General features: G+C 44.7%; 1 long non-coding RNA gene across 1 annotated transcript; it reads left to right on the top strand.

Annotated features, from left to right (window-relative positions):
• The first annotated feature begins 418 nt into the window (after positions 1-418).
• On the top strand, positions 419-20,794 carry LOC125630143 (uncharacterized). The gene is made up of 3 exons (XR_007354570.1): positions 419-494; positions 20,218-20,321; positions 20,707-20,794. It is a non-coding gene; the product is annotated as an uncharacterized LOC125630143 (long non-coding RNA).
• The last annotated feature ends 253 nt before the right edge of the window (positions 20,795-21,047 follow it).

Below are 21,047 nucleotides of genomic sequence, written 5' to 3'. Positions count from 1 at the left end.
ACGCCTGAGACAGCAAAGGGGCAACATCCCTGCACCAAGCTGCCTCTAGAAACACAGTCCAAAAGGATCAAAGCAGGCCACTAGGCCTAATTAGAGGTCAGGAGCCAAGAACTGCCCTGACCCAGGGCTAACCAAAGAAAGCCAGTCAAAAAGCAGTAAAGACCCCCCGGAAAGATCACGTCAAGGACTGCTGACACAATATTATGATGAAATGAATTCCTGTCACAAAATTGCTGATGAGAGCTTTAAAAGAAATCTGTTTGAGTTTTTTGCCAATGTTGTTCTTTGAGTTGTTATCTGGAAGATGCTAAATTTAGCGTAAGTTCCATGTCAGATTGTGTACTCATGAATGTGCCACGGTGTCTGCTTTGCCATTTTCTGGAAACCTGTCAAACAAGAAGCAGCACAAAGGCAAGAGCAGACCTTTAATTTTCTGACTACTTATGCTGCATCTGCATCCTTCTTACCTGTCTTCCATTGAATCAGCTTCAATTGTAAGTCTTTTTTGGAGTAAATTGGTTCAATTCCAGGTTTTCTCATGAGAATGTTTCAAGACGAGTTGTTATGACTTTAAGATAGAGATTCAGCTTTTTCTATTAAAAATAACAGCGTCTTTCACTCTGTTTACAAATCTTTCAACACACATTGGACTTTTTTGAAAGAAAAAAAAAACTAAACAGACTCTCTGGGGGCTGTTAAATATTTAACATTACTGTTGGCTTTGTCTTAGCAAAGGTTTCCTCTACTCCATTTCATTTTGTAACTGGATTACTCCTAGATGGACATGGTAAAGAAAAATGCCTTTGAAGTGGGCATGTACCTTTGTTCATGTTAGTCAAATACATTTAAATGTCACAAAGTGTCTGAACAAACGAGTGTTGTAGTACATTTGTTGTCATGATCTTTAGTGTGAAGCATTAGTGTTTTGAGTTCCTCTGAACTGTCCCGTGAAATTAAGCTTTGCTTTACTTGTAGCTAGTAATGCAAATGATGCACATGTAAGCAGGACGCAACCTTGGAGTCAGCTGAGAAATATATTAACAAGAAATCACTCTGTCCTTTTCAGTGATTCAATTAATCAGAAACAGAACTTGGGGATTTTTTATAATATCCCTAATAGTATGCATACTAAGTCATCAGGAGTCAAATGACTGCAGATAAGAAAATAACAGACCCCAAATACTAATTCTTTTAGTCTCTTGCTGTAGTGTATAGGAAGTGGGTAGTATCCCTTTAAATAGTCCGTGAGCCCTCTATTGGCACTGTCTTTCTTCTGTGTGTCAGAAGCAAGTGAAGCCACCAGAACCCTGCCAGAGCAGCAGTGTGTAGGGGTAGGTAAGCCTTGCATGCCACATGTGGTTAGTAAACATGGTAATTGGTCCTTACTGTGCATTCCTTCCTATTATGTATGTTGTATAAAGAGCAAAAGAGGCACCATTTGCCATACAGTAAAAGTTAAGTGACACAGCAAAGGAAAATTATATTGAAAACAGTGTCAAGAAATGTTATTTTTAAAACTGGCTTTTCACTCCTTTGCCAGTATTTATAGTTTCTTCTTTTCACAGCATGGCATAGATTCACAAACTTTAACTTCAGGTAAGGGATATCACAATACTGGATCAGCCCGGGGCACAGACACTACTACTATCTATAACAGACCTTCCAATATTAAGTCAACAACAGCTCCTTTGGCTTATTTGAGACAAGGAAACTGAGTGGGATCAACTAAGTATTGATTGAAGAAGGTGTAACTCAGTGGGCATTTTTGGAATACAGGGTCAAGTCCTTTTGCAGGTACGGTGTGTATTTTTCACATCCACTATAGTGTGCAAGAAGTATATTAGATTCCCTGCAGATATTTTTGCCCTCTGCGTTTTATACTTTGGTTTCTGGATTGACAATGAGTAACAGTTAACTGGTTTTTGCAGGTTAGTGCTAGTACTGTATACTGAAACAGTCTCTAACCATGTCCTCATGGACAGCTGTCCCATGTCATGTCATTGATATTTTCAGTAGTCCCAACCGAAAAGGAAAGTCTGAAGGGTGATTGGAACTTAACTATCTTTGAAGCCCTGTACTAGGGTTGTGGCCTGGAGAATAGGCACGGTTGCTGCCTCTGTTGTTCCTGTTCTGTGGCTAATCGGAGGATATTAGAGGGCTGAAAACCAAGAGCAGGAATAACGGTCTAGTGATTGGCACTGGACTGTGACACCTGGGCTTAACTCCTGCCTCCAGCCACAAGTTTTCTGTGTGTTCCTTGGTCTACCCTGTGCCGTTATATCCAATATTTAAAATCGGGGATTCTTCATCCAACAGGAATGTCATGAGGATAAAAATCCATTAATGGTGAGGTTCTCAGACACTATGGTGTTGAGGGCCATATGTAAATAGACACAAGCAATCAATTTACTTTGAAAAAATTAAGTACAGTGTTTTTTTGGCATTGATGTTCCCAGGAACAACCAGAAAATGCAGCCAAGAGTCCTGTGGCACCTTATAGACTAACAGACGTATTGGAGCATGAGCTTTCATGGATGAATATCCACTCATGCTCCAATACGTCTGTTAGTCTATAAGGTGCCACAGGAATATTTGCTGCTTTTACAGATCCAGACTAACATGGCTACCCCTCTGAAGCCAGAAAATGCAGAAGCATGTGAAAATGAAAAGCACCTAAAAATTAACTAAACTTATTTTAAAACTCAAAAAAAGGTTCTGTTGGGATGGGACAGAATTTTGGACAGAGTTGGTTTTATTTGATTTGAACCAGTTCTCTTTCTATATAAAAATAACATGAACAGCATGTTTCACAGTGTTTTACATTAGATTCAGAGTTTTACATTTGGATTCATTCATTCTCTGCTTCTCACTTGTTGGACCCCACAGCCAGCTGCAAATGTGTGCAGTAAACAAACGGGGAGGTTTGTATTCCTGATGAATTTTTAAAAAAGAATTCCACATAGTGCTGAACCAGTACAAATCCAGGTGCAGCTACATTTGTTTGTACTTTCTGTTTGTTGAGCATCTTCACTACATTGGCATCAATTTCTCCATTTCTCGTTCTACCAGAGGATTAGCTATAATCAGTTTTGGCTCAACCAAGCATAAATATTCTGCAAAGGATTTTGTAAATTGTAGTTCACTGCGTAGATAATCATTGAATGGCAGAGTTTTTCCTTTTGGAGTCTTTTTGATCATATTCTATCTTAGAATCATAGAATTGGAAGGGACCTCAGGAGGTCATCTAGTCCAACCCCCTGCTCAAAGCAGGACCAATCCCCAATTTTCGCCCCAGATCCCTAAATGGCCTCCTCAAGGATTGAGCTCACAACCCTAGGTTTAGCAGACCAATGCTCAAACCACTGAGCTATCCCTCCCCCCATCTTGTTTTCGAAAATATATAGTCTACATATTACTGTCTTAAATGTAATTCCAATCCACTGGGAAGTGATTCATCTGTGTGTGTGTGCTGGAAAGTAGGAAATAATTTATTTACTGTGGATTTTAGCTGTGCGGTTTATTGGCAAACCCATGCTGGAATTCCCTGCAGCCTGTTCTCTCTCATTATGTAACTGCATAGTCACACAACATAAAAAAAAAGTCACATATTACTAACCAAGAGGATGCGACTGAAAGCAACTGCACCAGAAAATAAACAGCTACATTATTCCAGAGGGAATTAATGTTCAGAGGCTACTTTAGATGAACAACTTTACTATTAAAAGAAGTAATTCATGTGCATACATGGGAGAAATAAGTCTTTCAACAAAAAGCAGCACAACGGTCTTCTAAACCAGTGCTACTCACAGTGGTGGTCCGCTGACCAGTGCCGGTCCGCGAACCATCAGCTGCCAGTCTGCGCGCACACTGGAAAAAAAAATTGCCGGTCCCCCACATCAGATAGATTGAGAAGCTCTGGTCTAGACTGTATTATGAACTAACATACACAAGTCATCACAGTGCGGAAACCAGCATATTTTACAGGGAGTATATTTGGCAAGAGCTATTGATGGAGTAGATTGCATAAGAAACAGTGTGGGGAGAGACTGTTCTTGGTACAATCTCTCCAGTGCTCCTTATAGGGTGCAGTGATTCCATGCAGCTCCCTGCACCCATGTGTGCAGTAACTGCCATAACCTAGCCCTTACTGGGTACATCTTAATATCCAAGTACAAGCCCAGAAATCAGGCTAAGTGAGAGGTTTTGAGTGGCAAGTATTTTCATTGACAAATGGCCTTTTTCAAAACGAAACTGCTGACCTTTTCAACATTTTTCATATGATTTTTTTTTTAAATTGAAGCTAGTGGAAATTTCTCATTTTCTCTGGGTTTTCAGATACAAAACATATCACTATTTTGATGAAAACGTTACAAAAAATAAAAATGTGTTTCACAAACCCTGTGAAATGGAAACACCTTCAACATTTGACGTATTTTTCCATTTTTAACCAGCTCGCTGAGTGACATTTCTGGAAGCATTATCTCCTGAAATCAGAGCCTGTCTTTTTAGAAAAGTATTACTATTTCAGAAAGGGCAGCCTCCTTGATTTAGGCAGCACAGAATAAATGTAATATAACTGTTGCTGGGAAGGGTATAGAATTACTGGCATTTCAGTATTGTATAAATGAAATAGCCTTAGAAAACACAAAAGACAACATATTTCACTAGAGTGTTTTATTAGATTAGGTCTTGTACTTATTTTTTGTACCTCATTTTCCCTCCAGAGACTGATGAAAGTCTGTCCCAGATGATTGGCAAAATAAGTTTAAAAACATCAATTTTTCACATCCAACAAATTTTACAGTATTTGCTTGAGGGGATCAAGACAATGACTTTGTCTACACAGGAAAGTTTTTGTAGTAGGATCCACCTCCACTGCTCATCCCTCTTAGGAGCCAACCATGGCACCACTCACCCTTTCTCACTTTCCTCTGGGATCTTTAATCCCCTTGTACCTGAACTTTCCAGGTCTCTCTTTAATCAATCTTATCTTGAGGCTTTCTGCCTCAGGCCTATTGTCCCTTCAGAGAGGCTCTTGATCAGTAGTGGGCAACCTGCAGCCCACGGGCCACACATGGCCCGTCAGGGTAATCCGCTGGTGTGCTGTGAGACAGTTTGTTTACATTGACCGTCCGCAGGCATGGCTGCCCACAGCTCCCAGTGGCCCCGGTTCGCCGTTCCCACCACTGACTGCAGGTTTCTCACCACTGCTCTTGACACTCAACCATCTCTCTCAGCACCCACAGGCAGGCCATTGACAACAAACGTAAACTTAAACTCAAAAGAGAGACAAAACAAAAGGGTCTTCCATCCCTCCTGGGCTACCCTTCTACCTATTCCAATTTTCCCACTGGCTGGATCCTCATTCTCAGTCTACCTCCTAGCCATCTGCCTAGGTTTGAGCCTCTCTAGGGCTTGCCACAGGAACCTCTTTCTCTCCTGCCACCCTTTCATTTCAGACTCCCCTCCCCTCAGGGGCTCTCCCAGCTTTGTAGGAAATCACTGCCACCTTCCCAGCTGAGTCTAATAATTGACCCAAGATATCTGACCCCTAGCTCATCAAAATCAGGTAGGGGGTAGCAAGCAAGCTGTAGCTGATCCATCACAGGTGAGGCTTAGCTCAACTCTCCTTAACTGCCCAACCAGTTTGTAGCACGGTTATAGCTATATAATCCCCCAGGTGAACTCTCTTATTCCACCATAAGAGTGTCTTTTTTCAATTTAGCTTAAAGACCTTTCCAAGTGATATAAGCTAAACTGAAAAAAAAAGAGGCAGTTTTGTACCTGGGGCGGGCTGTTATATCAGTATAACTATTATAGGGCTGCAGCAGTACCACTATAGTTAAGAATTACATCATGACTTCTGTTTCGAGGTTGATCTTTCTAAGTCCTCTAAAATTGATATGCTTGGTCAGATTCTTTTTAAATATCATTGCCGCAGGAGAGTGCAGGTTAGGGTTAGTGACCCAAATTTGGGGTCATTGAACTAGGGGTTGTGGAGATATAAGCCTGGGGGAAAATAGCCTTTTTTCAAAAAGTTTCTCGGTTTTTGGTTTATTTTTTATTTTGTGTTTGTTTTGCACAGAGCTAGAGATCAAACTTTTGATGTGATGCAGGTCAAAATGGTCTCAGTTTGTTGAGTTTTACCCAAGGTAGTGCCTGGCACCCACTAAATTTTGGGGGACTCAAATTGAGAACAGTATTGAAGAACATGTTCACTTCTTCATTACATATATGTGCAGTCTGGAAGGATTACAGTGCATACACACCAATAAAGGAAAAAACCAGGTTTTCTGTGCAACCACTTTATGCTGATCTTGGTAGTTCAAGGGACTGTTCTGACACCAGCGTCCTTGGTGAGCACTCCATCATTGATGGTTCTAGTCTGAACCTTTGCACAGGTGCACAATAAAGATTTAATAACTCCTGTTGCTTGCTATAAGAACAGTCAGCAGCCAGTCTGACCACAATTTTTGTTATACGAGCTGGGGAGGATCTGGTGCCAGGAGACTTTAGGGAGAAATTGGGGGAACAGGGACAAGGAGAGGGCTTGCAGCTGCAGAGGGGGTGGGAAATGAGGACGGGTGGTTGGCAAGCCTTGGATTGGTTGTTTGAGAAAATTTGTATTTTATTAGCCCCAGGGGTGGAGATGGGATGGGGGATGAGAGTGTCTGCTTCCTGATCTTGGGGTAGATTAATGTGATATTGCCAAAGACATGTAGCATGGAGGTTTGGAACTGACAGTGCAGGTACATTGATCACTGAGGAGGAGAACAAAAAGCACTGTCAGGGTTGCCAACATGTGGATTCTGTGTGATTCCTGGATCATGAGTTTGCAGGAGAGCAAGGAGTACACCATGACATGGAGATTGCTCAGCTGGGTGGAGTGAGATGGCCTGCATTGGCATCACTCTGCAGTGACTAACTAGTAACTTACAAGGCAATGATCATAGAATCATAGAAGATTAGGATTGGAAGAGACATCAGGAGGTCATCTAGTCCAACCCCCTGCTCAAAGCAGGATCAATACCAACTAAATCATCCCAGCCAGGGCTTTGTCAAGCCAGGCCTTAAAAATCTCTAATGATGGAGATTCCACCACCTCCCTAGATAACCCAATCCAGTGCTTCACCACCCTTCTAGTGAAACAGTTTTTCCTAATATCCAACCTAGACCTCCCACACTGCAACTTGACAGAACAAGGAGCAATGGTCTCATCTTCCACCACTGAGAACAGCCTAGCTCCATCCCCCCCCTTCAGGTAGTTGAAGGCTGCTATCAAATCCCCCTCACTCTTCTCTTCTGCAGACTAAATAAGCCCAGTTCCCTCAGCCTCTCCTCATAAGTCATGTGCCACAGCCCTCTAATAATTTCCGTTGCCCTCCGCTGGACTCTCTCCAATTTGTCCACATCCCTTCTGTAGTGGGAGGCCCAAAACTGGATGCAATACTCCAGATGTGGCCTCACCAGTGCCCAATAAAGGGGAATAATCACTTCCCTCGATCTGCTAGCAATGCTCCTACTAATGCAGCCCAATATGCCATTATCCTTCTTGGCAACAAGGGCACGCTGTTGACTCATATCCAGCTTCTCGTCCACTGTAACCCCTACGTCCTTTTCTGCAGAACTGCTGCTGAGCCATTTGGTCCCTAGTCTGTAGCGGTGCATGGGATTCTTCCGTCCTAAGTGCAGGACTCTGCACTTGTCGAACCTCATCAGATTTCTTTTGGCCCAATCCTCCAATTTGTCTTGGTCACTCTGGACCCTATCCCTGCCTCTCCCCCTAGCTTAGTGTCATCCACAAACTTGCTGAGGGTGCAATCCATCCCATCATCCAGATCATTAATGAAGATGTTGAACAAAACTGGCCCCAGGACCAACCCTTGGGGCACTCCACTTGGTATCAGCTGCCAACTACACATCAAGCCGTTAATCACTACTCATTGAGCACAATGATCTAGCCAGCTTTCTATCCACCTTATAGTCCATTCATCCAATCCATACTTCTTTAACTTGCTGGCAAGAATACTGTGGGAGAACATATCAAAAGCTTTGCTAAAGTCAAAGTATATCATGTCCCCCACTTTCCCCATGTCCACAGAGCCAGTTATCTCATCATAGAGAGAAGGCAATCAGGTTCGTCAGGCATGACTTGCCCTTGGTGAATCCATGCTGACTGTTCCTGATCACCTTCTTCTCCTCCAAATGCTTCAAAATGGATTCCTTGAGGACCTGCTCCATGATTTTTCCAGGGACTGAGGTGAGGCTGACCAGTCTGTAGTTCCCCAGATTCTCCTTCTTCCCTTTTTAAAAGATGGGCACTACATTTGCCTTTTTCCAATTGTCCGGGACCTCCCCCGATCACCACAAGTTTTCAAAGATAATGGCCAATGGCTCTGCAATCACATCAGCCAACTCCTTCAGCACCCTTGGATTCATTGCATCTGACCTCATGAACTTGTGCATGTCCAGCTTTTTTAAATAGTCTTTAACCTGTTCTTTCACCACTGAGGGCTGCTCCCATCCTCCACATACTGTGCTGCCCAGTGCAGCAGTCTGGGAGCTGACCTTGTCTGTGAAGACCAAGGCAAAAAAAGCATTGAGTACTTCAGCTTTTTCCACATCATCTGTAACTAGGTTGCCTCCCCCATTCAGTAAGGATCCCACACTTTTCCTGACCTTCTTCTTGTCGCTAATGTAGAAGCCCTTCTTATTACCCTTCACATCCCTTGCTAGGTGCAACTCCAATTGTGCTTTGGCCTTCCTGATTACACCTCTGGATGCTTGAACAATATTTTTATACTCTTACCTAGTCATCTGTCCAAGTTTCCACTTCTTGTAAGCTTCCTTTTTGTGTTTAAGCTCACCCGAAGATTTCTCTGTTAAGCCAAGCTGGTCACCTGCCATATTTGCTATTCTTTCTGCACATTGGGATGGTTTGTTCCTGTGCCCTCAATAAGGCTTCTTTAAAATACAGCCAGCTCTCCTGGGCTCCTTTTCCCCTCATATTAGCCTCCCAGGGGATCCTGTCCATCAGTTCCCTGAGGGAGTCAATGTCTGCTTTTCTGACGTCCAGGCTCCATATTTTGCTACTCTCCTTTCTTCCTTTTGTCAGGATCCTGAACTCGACCATCTTATGGTCACTGCTGCCTGGGTTGCCACCCAATTCTACTTCCCCTATCAATTCTTCCCTGTTTGTGAGCAGCAGGCCAAGAGGAGCATGGCCCCTAGTTGGTTCCTCCAGCACTTGCACCAGGGAAGTTGTCCCCAACACTCTCCAAAAACTTCCTGATCCTGTGGATGTTCTGAGGATTCACTCGGGCAGAAATGAACTGGGCCTTATTCCTGGTATACACTTCATACAGTGCATGAAAGCAGAGCTGAGCTGCATCAGAGATATGTGTCCAGGAGCTGTGATAGTTTTTTCTGATTTGCTGAGCATCTGAACAATTTCTACAGTGACAATATGAAGACTATTAATAAGTGTTGGAAGAACATTAATCAGGAAATTGGAGGGTTCATGGATGACCAGAAAATGTGTACCATATGTCATCAAAACATTATAAGCTCTAAGAAAGAAAAGGAGTACTTGTGGCACCTTAGAGACTAACCAATTTATTTGAGCATGAGCTTTCGTGAGCCACAGCTCACTTCATCACTTCATCTGACGAAGTGAGCTGTGGCTCACGAAAGCTCATGCTCAAATAAATTGGTTAGTCTCTAAGGTGCCACAAGTACTCCTTTTCTTTTTGCGAATACAGACTAACACGGCTGTTCCTCTGAAACCTGTCATTATAAGCTCTAACACCTCACTATTTCTTGGAGATGGAGTACATCTATTGGACAGGGGTCAAAGGACCTTTGTGTCAAAGAAAAAACTGTCGTTATTTTGGAACAGAAACCCTGTCTGTAATTTCCCTCACCAGGCCTACCACATTTCCCCTCCAACCATTCTGAAACATGACCAGGGACACATTCCACTGTAACATAGTTGTCCTTCAGTCCATGCATTGCATGTGAGTTGGGTTATAGAAGGGGTGAATTAACAGCAATTGAAATGTTTTTATACCAGAGAGTAAGGACTTTAGGGAGATGTGTTCCCTGCTTGTGGTGGTGAGGCCTGGGATTAATAGTGGGGAGGGAGCCAGTTGGCGAGGGGGGGGGGGGGAACAGTGAACGTGTCAGGGGCATGGCCTGGGAGCTGTGCCAAAGGAGGGGTGGTGATGTGGCGTTGGTGGGGGTGACTGAGTATGCAAATTGTGGGACATGATATGTACAACTGCCTAAATGACTACAAACTCCTATCAACAACGTATCTTTTCCTGTTCAAAAATCTAGGAAATTCAGTGGCAAAAAACTGTTAAGGTTGTTTGGCGACATGTTGGTATGTCATCCCCTTGCAGAGTGCTGAGTTGAGCAAAACTCAAACTTCTGAAAACCAGGAAATGCACAGGTAAAGTTTCTCCTGTAACATTAACTCTGTTCTCTTTTAGCAATACCTCAGTATGCCAGATGAACATACATACTTTTACTCTGCCATCCCCACAGTTGCTAAAAAGTACCAGAGGTGACACATAGAGGGGATATGGGGGATCAATTGCCTCCCCAGATTGGCCAACAGGGGGCGGGGAGGGACAGGAGCTCTGTTCTCTCCCTGCTCCTCTCCCCTGGCACGTTCAGCTGCTCTCCCTGAGAGAGCCTTGCTGAGAGGCAGTGGCGGCCCATTCCCTGCCTGGGCTCGGCTGCTGGGGGGTAGAAGGGGAGGAAGGGGGCTACAGCTCGCTCAACCCTTGTCCCTGGCAGCAGGACCCATGTCGGGGGTGGCCCACTGCCACCCCATCTGCCAGGGTTAGGGGTCGGGCCAAGCAAACTGGAGCCCCCTTCCTCCTCCCGCATCAGCCGAGCCCAGGCAGGGAATGGGCCACCACTGCCTCTCAGCAAGGCTCTCTCAGGCCTGGTCTACACCACCGGGGTAAGTCGACCTAAGTTACACAACTGCAGCTATGTGAATAACGTAGCTGGAGTCGATGGAGCTTAGGTCGACTTACTGCGGTGTCTACACCGCGCTGGGTTGATGGGAGACGCTCTTCCATCGACTTACCTTATGCTTCACGTTCAGGTGGAGTACTGGAGTCGACGGGAGAGCGCTCTGCAGTCGATTTAGAGGGGTCTTCACTAGACCTGCTAAATCGAGTCCCCCAGTGCATCGATTGCAGCAGTGATCCCCAGTAAGTGTAGACATACCCTCAGGCAGAAACGGCTCCATCCCACTCCCCTCCCAGAAGCCAGGGACAGCTGCCAAATGTGCCGGGGGAGAGGTGCAGGGAGAGAAGGACAGAAAGCCCCCACACACACAGACAGGTAACATGGGGTGGGGAGAGCAGTGGCCCTGGGGTGTGTGGAAAGCAGGAGGGGTCACTGGGCAGGGGAGACACGTGGGGCGGTCATGTGTCCCAGTATGGGGAGGCACCAGTTGTCTATCTTTTGCAGCCCATTCACTCTCACCCCTGAATTCCACCTCAGGCCTGGTCTACAATAGAAAATTAAGTCATCTTAACTACATGGCTCAGGCGTGTGAAAAATCTACACCCCTGAGCAGCATAGTTAAGCTGACCTAGCTGCCAGTGTACATAGTACTAGATTGATAGAAGAATTCTTCTTTGATTTATCTACCATCTTTCCAGGAGGTGGATTAACTCCACTGGCGGGAGAACCCCGTTGGTGTAGGTAGTGTCTACGCTAAAGGGCTGTGCCACTGTCATATTTCAAGTGTAAGCAAGCCCTAACACCATTAAATGATAAAAAGGGGAGAGATGGAGGTTGCCCACACCACCTTCCTTCTGCCAGCTCCAGGGGGAACAGTAGTCAATGGGAATTATCTGGATACGGTCCAGGTGAAGTGTCAGTAGTGTACTGGGTGTAACTATGCTAAATAATAGAAAAGGAATACAGACTAACACGGCTGTTCCTCTGAAACCTAAATAATAGAGGCAGTCGTTAGGCCTTCTTGTGTGTTTGGTATATGAGGATTTGTGTGAATTACTTTGAGGTGTGTGTGACAGAGCTGTGATTATGATATGAGATCTATGTTTGCACCCTCCAATGTGTGTAAGCAATGGGAATAGCTGCATGTGTACCAGTATTCATCATTACTATGCAGAATAGCAGGGCACGGGGGGGTGGGGAGAGGGGGTTAATAACAAAAGATACTGTCAGTAGCAAGCTGGGATATGTGAGCAGTCTAAGCATTTATTATCTATATGCACTCCAGGTAAAGTGAGTGTGTGCTTGCTGTCTGGTGTAGCTGTTCTGAATGAAAATCATGGTCTCAAGAGAGACATTACAAGGATTTGGAACAGACCCTGGTGTCTATTACCCTCCTTTGTCCTATGACTGCAAAGGGGTTAAGTGCCCACTTCATTTCAAGTGGTTTCTTGCAACATGTGTTAATACCTTATGTTTAACAATCTGTCCTACCTTCTATTTAGCTGTGACACCGTGATTACCTTTTCCAGACCTGAAGGAGAGGCTTTGTTGAACTCAGACGCTTTTGTCTCTTCCACCGGCAGAAGTTGGTCCAATAAAAGATATTACCTCACTGCCGCTGGTGCTGTAAATAAACCACCCCCACGAGGGGAGTAGCTCCCCGTGCTGGTGCACTGTCTATGCTGCCAGTTTACAGCGCTGAAACTTGCATCGCTCAAGGGGGTGTTTTTTCACACCGCTGAGGGAGAAAGTTCAGCGCTGTAAAGTGGCAGTGTAGACAAGGCCTTTGTCTCTCTGAATGGTGGCGTCAATAGTTGGCTCTGCTTCATAGAAGTGTGTTTGCGAGACTTGTGGATTACTTTGAGATGTGTGACAGAGCTGTGATTGTGATATGAAGACATCTATGTTTTACACCCTCATGTGTGCGAAGACAAGGGAGAGGGTGTAATGTGTACCACCAGGGAGCAGTGTGCATCCTTTCTATGCGGAATTGTGTAGGTTACGTCAGTAGCAGGGCATAGGGCTTTTATTACAAAGGATATTGTCATGAGGTGGAATAGGAAAGGATCAAATGCTATAATCATAATTAAATGAAAGTGTAGTTTGAGACGGTATCCTGTGAGTAAGCGTAAGGGAGCTGTAAAAGGCTGTGAAGCGGTTCTTACATTATACACGTGTGGTATTCTTTCTGGGGAATTGACTGGGCTATGTCTACACTACACAGCTTTTAGTGACATGGCTGTGTCGCCACAGCCCTTGCCGCTAAAAATCGCACGGTGTAGCCGCTGTTCGTCAGCTTTCCTGCCGACAAAAAAAAACTTCTTCCCCCCGATGAGCGGTGTTTGCGTTGTCGGCAGGAGAGGGCTCCTGCTGATAACGCGCTGTTCACCCTGGCACTTGTTGTGGCAAAACTTTTGTCTTTCAGGGCTGTTGTTTTTTTTAACACCTCTGAAAGACAAAAGATTTGTCGTTCAATTGCTACTGTACACATAGCCTGAGTGTGTGAGTCAATGCCAGGATCTGGAGCCTTCTGAATCTTATAATGCCAAAAGCCAATATACGTGCATATTGAGGCACTTCTCCAAGTGGGTAAAAGGAAGATAACATAAGCGGTTTGGGGGTTTGTCCTAGTTAGAATCCTGTAGGTGAGATTCAATGCACTGTAAAAGGAGAAAAAGAGCTTGTACGTTTTCACAACTGTGGGTTAGTAGAGTCAAGATATGTTTGTTAATGGAGCATATTGGGGCATTGCTGACAGAGGGCAGAGTAAAGGTTACATGGGCAACCTTAACTGTATATTTCCTGGTTTTCAGAAGTTTGAGTTTTGCTCAATTCATCGTTCTGCAAGGGAATGACATACGTCCAACAACCTTAGCTGTGTGGGGTTTTTTTCACTGAATATGAGTTTATATTCATACCTTAGATTATACCAAGAAACTTCCCTATAGATAAAGTCTCAAAAAGTAGGGATGACAAAAATCTGTCGCAAGGGTCTTGAGGAGACTGTAAATGTTTGTGTAGCATCTGCTAAAGTTTAGCACTATGTAATAGAAACTCTGTAGTAGAACTAAAACACATCAAATTCACCTAAATTCAGAACGGGGTGTGTAGAGAGATGTTTATGAAAGACTGTGATTTGGAGAATGCTCCATCAGAAGGGATAGTGTTGTGAGTGTGGGAATTTGGAGATGTGCCCTGGAGGCGGGGGTTGGGAACACCACATGGCTGGGTGTAGCAGCTCACTACAGAAGCTCTCTAGTTTGTTTTATTAAAGTTGTATTCCTTTCTCATTCATTAGTTTGTTATTTAATGAACCCTAAGATCCTTACATGGTGTCAGAAGTGGTGAATGAGAAGAAAACTGCAGTTTGCAACTGAAAGCAGAGACAAAGGGAGGCACCAGAGAAGTACCAGGAGCAGGGGGGAGGGGCTTTTGCATGTATTCGGTGAGCACAATAGTAGCTTGACTAGCTTAAGAAGGGGGACAAAACGTAAAATATGGATGTGTTGCAACCTCCACCCAGTCTGCAACTATCAGGCAATGTTGCAGAGAAGTGGAAAACAATCAGACTGAGATCTGAATTGTATTTAGCAGCCATAGTGGCAGAGGAGAAAAATGATAAAGTGAAATCATCAATTTTTTTCATGTTGTTGAGGAGGAAGCATTGGATATTGAGAACAACTTGGTGAAACCATGAAGTTAAGTAAAGTACTGACTAAATTTGAGGAACATGTCATGCCAAAGAGGAATGAAACCTTTGAGAGACAAATTTTTAACATGCATGCAAAAACCTGATGACACCATAGAGCAATGTGTCACCGAATTAAGGAAACTCAGTAAAACCTGCGACTTTAGTGAACTAACAGAATCTCTGGTCAGAGATAAAATCATTTGTGGCATTAAAGACAATGTGTTAAAGGCATGGCTACACTTGCAAATGTACAGCACTTTGAGTTAAACCAGCCTTCATAGGTAAAGCGCTGCAGTCTGTCCACACTGACAGCTGCAAGCGCACTGGCATGTCCACATTTGCGGCATTTGCAGCAGCATTGAGAGCGGTGCATTGTGGGCAGCTATCCTACAGAGCACCTCTTCCCATTCTGGTGCTGCGGCTTGTGGGAAGGGGGTGGGGGCATTCTGGGTCCTGTCCCAAAGCCCCGTGATGCATCAGTTCGCATCCCAGCAATCCCTCTGCTTCCATCCACATTTGGCACCATCTTTCAACGTTTTTTGTACTGCGCACTCTGTCTTCCCTTTCGGTCTCCGGGAATGGAGCCCAAACTGCTGAGGAATATACTGACGAGTCTCGCCAGCACATCACGGTTGGCAGTTGAGTTACTCCTTAAGATGCAAAGGGACAGTGAGGATTCCGACGATGATATCGACGCGAGTAACGCATACGACACAAGATTGCTTGTGGCATTCCTGGACATGCTCACCACCATGGAATGGCACTTTTGGGCTCGGGAAACAAGCACTGAGTCATAGGATCACACTGTCATGCAAGTCTGGGATGACGAGCAGTGGCTGCAGAACTTTCGGATGAGAAAAGCCACTTTCATGGGACTATGTGAGTAGCTCGCCCCCACCCTGCGGTGCAAGGACACGAGATTGAGAGCTGTCCTGATGGTGGAGAAGTGGGTGGGTATTGCAATCTGGAAGCTAGCAACTCCAAATAGCTACCGATCAGTCGCTAACCAGTTTGGAGTGGGGAAGTCGACCGTTGGAATCGTGTTGATGCAAGTTTGCAGGGCCATTAATTGCATCCTGCTCAAAAGAACAGTGACTCCGGGTAACGTGCATGACATTGTGGCTGGCTTTGCACAAATGGGTTTCCCTAACTGCAGAGGGGCAATAAATGGGACGCATATTCCAATTCTGGCACCAGCCCACCTAGCTTCCGAATACGTTAATCAGAAGGGCTTTCTCTATGGTTCTCCAGGCGCTTGTGGATCACCGTGGGCATTTCATTGACATTAACACAGGCTGGCCCAGAAAGGTGCATGACGCACGCATCTTTTGGAACACTGGCCTGTACAGGAAGCTGCAAGCCGGGACTTTTTCCCAGACCAGAAGATCACTGTAGTGGAAGTCGAAATGCCCATTGTGATCCTTGGAGACCCCACTTACCCTTTAATGCTGTGGCTCATGAAACCCTAAACAGGGAGCCTTGACAGCAGCAAGGAGTGGTTCAACAACAGGCTAAGCCGGTGCAGAAAGACTGTGGAGTGTGCTTTTGGCCGTTTAAAGGGCCGCTGGCGCTCTCTGTATGGGAAGCTGGACCTGGCCGATAACAGCATCCCTGCAGTTATATCCGTGTGGTGTACCCTCCATAACATTTGTGAAGGGAAGGGTGAAAGTTTCACTCAGGCATGGAACTCGGAGGTTCAACACCTGGAGGCTGAATTTGAACAGCCAGAGAGCAGGGCTATTAGAGGGGCCCAGAGCAGGGCTGCAAGGATTACGGATGCCTTGAGGGAGCAATTTGAGGCTGAAAGCTACCAGTAAAGTCTGGTGCCCTGCACGGGAGTGAAGTGCAGTGGTTCCAATGTTAGTAGGAATCTGTGTTTGCTACGTATGATAAACTGACTTGCAGTGCCTGTTGCTTTCCTGGGCTAAGGTATATTTTATGTTATGCAATAATAAAGAATATTTTCAAAGCAAAAAAATCCATTTAATGAAAAGAAAATGCATTTATTGAAAAGAAACACAACTGCTTGGGAAACACAAAGGGCAAGGGGGTGGAGTGGGGAACGGTACAATCACATGTTTGTGCATGTCCTGTTATCATACTCAGCCTTCCCGTCTGGAGTGCTGTGCAATGAGTGCTGCACTTCAGGAAGGCTATGCTGCATGGTGATGGGGGTTGAATGCAGTGGGTAAGGGTCATAGTTTTCAGGTCTGGGTGGTGAAGCTACTGGTATTGGAGGGAGCTGGTGGAGATAAGAACCTGGATGTTGGGGAAAGTGGGTTGGAGGTGACATGGGGGCACAAGGGAAAGAGTTTTGGGACAAGGGCTGCGAGGGGGTTGGGGGGGGGGCACGGTAGTGCTCCTCCTGCATGGCTACGAGCACCTGGATTGAGTCCGCTTGGTGCTCCATAATGCTTATCAGCCACTCTGTGCTTTGGTCCCAGCAATCCGCATTATGCTGGCGGACCCTTCTTTCACTCTCCTGCCACTCCTGCACTTTTTGATTTTCATTAAGGGAGTGCTGCATGACTTCATGCAGCATGTCCTCTTTGCTTCTGCGTGGCCTCTTCCTGATTCTTTGCAGCCTCTCAGCCAGTGATAACACGGATGGCTGAGATCTCAAGGTTGCATCTGTAAAGGCAAAATACAACACTTAACAGAGGCAGCATGTTCACACCAGACAGAGCAATGATTCTCCTCTACTTAAGGAGCGCAAGCACAGTCTACACAATCGCATAATTTGCCTGTCCCAAAGAGAGCGCATATAACCCCCGGGAGTCCCAAAATGGTGAGTAAGCACAGGATCAAGGGGGACTGATTCTTTCATGGCTGTCCTGTCCTCTGGGTTTTTGTGCCTTGGGGAGAGCCAACAGCTGCAGGGGGCCCCTATACTGAACACTGTCCCCACATTTTCCACAGGAGTTCATCCTGGAAGGTATCTCACTGCTGAGGGTGACCTGGGAAGCAAGGGAGGGTCTTCTACCACAGTGCGGCTTCCACCCTGGCCCATACGCAGTTTGCCTGTGTGCAGCAATGGTCCCCCCACCCCTCATGGCACAGTGGCACGGACATGTTAGCCTGACTGGGACAAGGACCATGGTGGCTCTCCTACAAAACCTGCACAAGTGCATTGACCAAGTTCTGGGTGAGACCTTTGAAGAGATCACTGAGGCCAATTACCACAATGTGAGAGAGCACATCAATGCCCTACTCTGCATCTAGGCATGCATGCAGCCCTAACCCTCCTTGCCCCAAGAGCCTGCACCGAATAACTTCCTTCCCAAAATAAAAGCCGCTTACCGGGAACCTCCTCTGGTGTTTGTCTTTCCCCAAGCACCGGCCGCCGCTACTGGCTACCTTCCTCCTGGCTTGAGAACAGCTCCTGGCTGCATGCATCTAGGGATGCCGGGGTGTCTTCCTCCTCCTCAGCACCCTTGCTCCCGCTTTGCTCCTCCTCCTCCTGCCTTGTTGGACTGTGCTCTGAAGTGTCCATGGTGGTACTCGGCATGGAGGTAGGGTCGTCCCCAAGTATCGCGTCCTGCTCTTTGTAAGAACGGCAGGTTGCGGGGGCAGCACCGGAGCAGCTGTTTGCCTCACGGGCTTTGCGGTAGGCATTCCACAGCTCCTTCACTTTAACCCTGCACTGCATCCCGGTCATGGCCCCTTTCCATCATGTCCCTTGACATCTGCCCAAAAGTATCGTAATTCCTACGGCTGGAGCGCAGCTGGGACTGGACAGCTTCCTCCACACAAACAGTGTTGAGGTCCAGCACCTCGCCGTTGGGGATCGCCTGGCGCATAGAGGCATGGTCATCTGGAAAGATGCGCTGAGCGCACTCCACGCCTGGCTGAGCAAACAGGAAGGGGATTTGCAAAATTCCCAGAGAATTTAAAGGGCGGGTTTGATGGTTGGTCACCTGAGGGCAGGGCAGTAAAGTTCAAAGTGATGACCAGAGTGGGTAGAATAGGCATTGTGGGACACTTCTGGAGCGATCAGAGCGCATTAACAGGTTAGGGCATCCACACTGGTGCTGCGGCACTCCAGTGGGGGCGTATCAAATGTTATTCCACTCGCCGAGGTGGTGTGTTAGGAGCGCTCTAGCTGCAGAGTCAGAGCGCTCTACGTGCCTTGCCAGTGTGGACACGTTGTGAGTTAGAGCGCATTGGGCTGATTTAATGCACTCTAACTCGCAAGTGTAGCCATGCCCTAAGAGAGAGACTGCTCTATGAAGGAGACAACTTTTAAAAAAAGCTCTCCAAATATGCAGGGCACAGAAACTGTGAAAGCACAAGCCAAAGAGCTGAATTCACCAGAAGGGGTTATCCATGTACTAAGTACAAAAGAATATAGCCAGAATAGGTCAAATCAAAGAGCAGAACCACTCGCTATGAAAACCACTGGTAGGAGAAATATTAGGTACAGATGGTCATGTGAAGGTGTGGATCACAGCATGGTCCCAAACAGTGTGTTGCCTTTGGGAAACGCTGTCATAAATGTGGGGAAAATAAACATTTTGTAAAATTCTGCAGATCCCATATGCAGAAAAGTCAAGTGTATTCAGTTAAAGACAATCTGGTTGAGGAGTTTTTCATAGACATACTAGTATCTAGCAAGCCGGATGAGTAGTACTGGGTTTACAACATACAATTATGTTAGGTGTGGATTTTTCACACCTCTGAGAAAGGGAGCTATGCTGATGTAAGAGATTGAATGGATCCCATCTTGCAAGCTGGGGTTTTTCTGCTGGGTCAGAAAGTTAAGCATTTGAAAGGAGGTTAATTAGTATCCCTAACAGACCTCCTCACAGCTCTTTAGACAATTGGAGAATCTAAACTACACAGGCATCTACTTGAAGGTAGAGTGGAACAGTCAACTCAGTACTGCATGCAATACTGAATTAATCTGGGAAACATCACCTTCTTGACAGGTGTGGAGCTGTCTGAAATTAAATCAAAACAGCTAGACAAAAATTTAAAAAGAGATAACTGGTATGATCATGAAATCTAAAATACTACAAATTGTTGCTTTATTGCTAGTATTATTAACTTTGAGTGAAAATTTGTGGGATTTGCCCCATACCTTCAACTACATTAGACAACAGCCCAGAGTAGACAATAATAAAGTCACTGCCAAATATATGTGTATATATATTGGGAGAAGCGGGGAGGGAGAGCTAGGAGGAATCTCTTATTTGTCTTTCAGGAAAAGTCTTCATTTATTTTGTGAACTTCTCTAACATTCAATAGATCACAGTTGATTGATTCTGTAAATTTTTATTGATGACATCTGGCAAGATGGCCTAGTAAGTCTTTTGCTGTAACTCAGCAAATAAAAATTCAGCTAGTCCTTCTTTCAAACACCTCCGATGTTGCAACAATAATAGCAGCAGTGATAGCCATTTATTTTTATTCCCCTTGATTAATTTATTCCCCCATAAACTGTGACAAAAACTAAACCTGTAAATAGCAGCCTCTGAGATTATTTCATTTTAATACAGTCTGATTCCCATGCATGACTAAATTGCTTTACTTGCCTGCAGGAACAGCAGAAGGGACCATTCCAACCAAGTTAAAATGAATATTGATGAACTTTCAAATGCCAAAGTGATTTACATATAAGTTCAATATTCTGTGTAATTTACAGGTAAAGGATTTAGCTTTAATTAAGATTGGTGAAATATTCATGACATGTCAGAGGAGTATTAGCTGGAAGGGTACAGTAGCTATCTGGAAGTCATGAACAGATAATACCCTATTATAATTAACTGGTGCCAGCCATTCTTCCTTTATATTAACCTAACAATGTTATAGCTACTAATGAAATATTTGACAGAGCTGCTTCAGTCTCTATTGCTGGGACAATCTCAGATATATTATTTTACTGAATTTGTAAAGAATTATAGTTCAATATTCTTACATATATTTTTATGTGTGCATATACACACAGTTCTTATATTACATGTTCTTAGATAGTTACAATATATGCATTGTACACTTTCTCACACAAGGTTTTCTTTGTAATACTAAAGGAAATATAGATTGAGAGAAGAGAACCACTGCAGAAGTGCAAAGGCAACGGTTTGAATATTTATTTAGGTTTACCTGATTTTTTTAAAGTGATCTGGGAGAGACTTTGATAAAATAAAATGTATCATTTGGGATAATTAATTAAATGTCCTTTTTTTTGTCCATGTAAGCTTTGTTTTGTCACAAAGAATTATGTTATGTCACCTTTTGTAATAGTGCATCATAGCCTGAGCCAGTGAATTCCCCTGTGGTAAAATGTATCCAAAATACAAACCTATTTAAAACTTTGCTTTACATACATGAAGTAAGTGAAATGTATATTTATCTAGATGAAATTTAACTA

This window comes from Caretta caretta, chromosome 1, assembly GCF_965140235.1.
Source record: "Caretta caretta isolate rCarCar2 chromosome 1, rCarCar1.hap1, whole genome shotgun sequence".
Classification (NCBI taxonomy): Eukaryota; Metazoa; Chordata; order Testudines; family Cheloniidae; genus Caretta; species Caretta caretta.
Note: the sequence above shows the minus strand (reverse complement) of the source record. Positions and strands in the feature narration are given on the sequence as shown.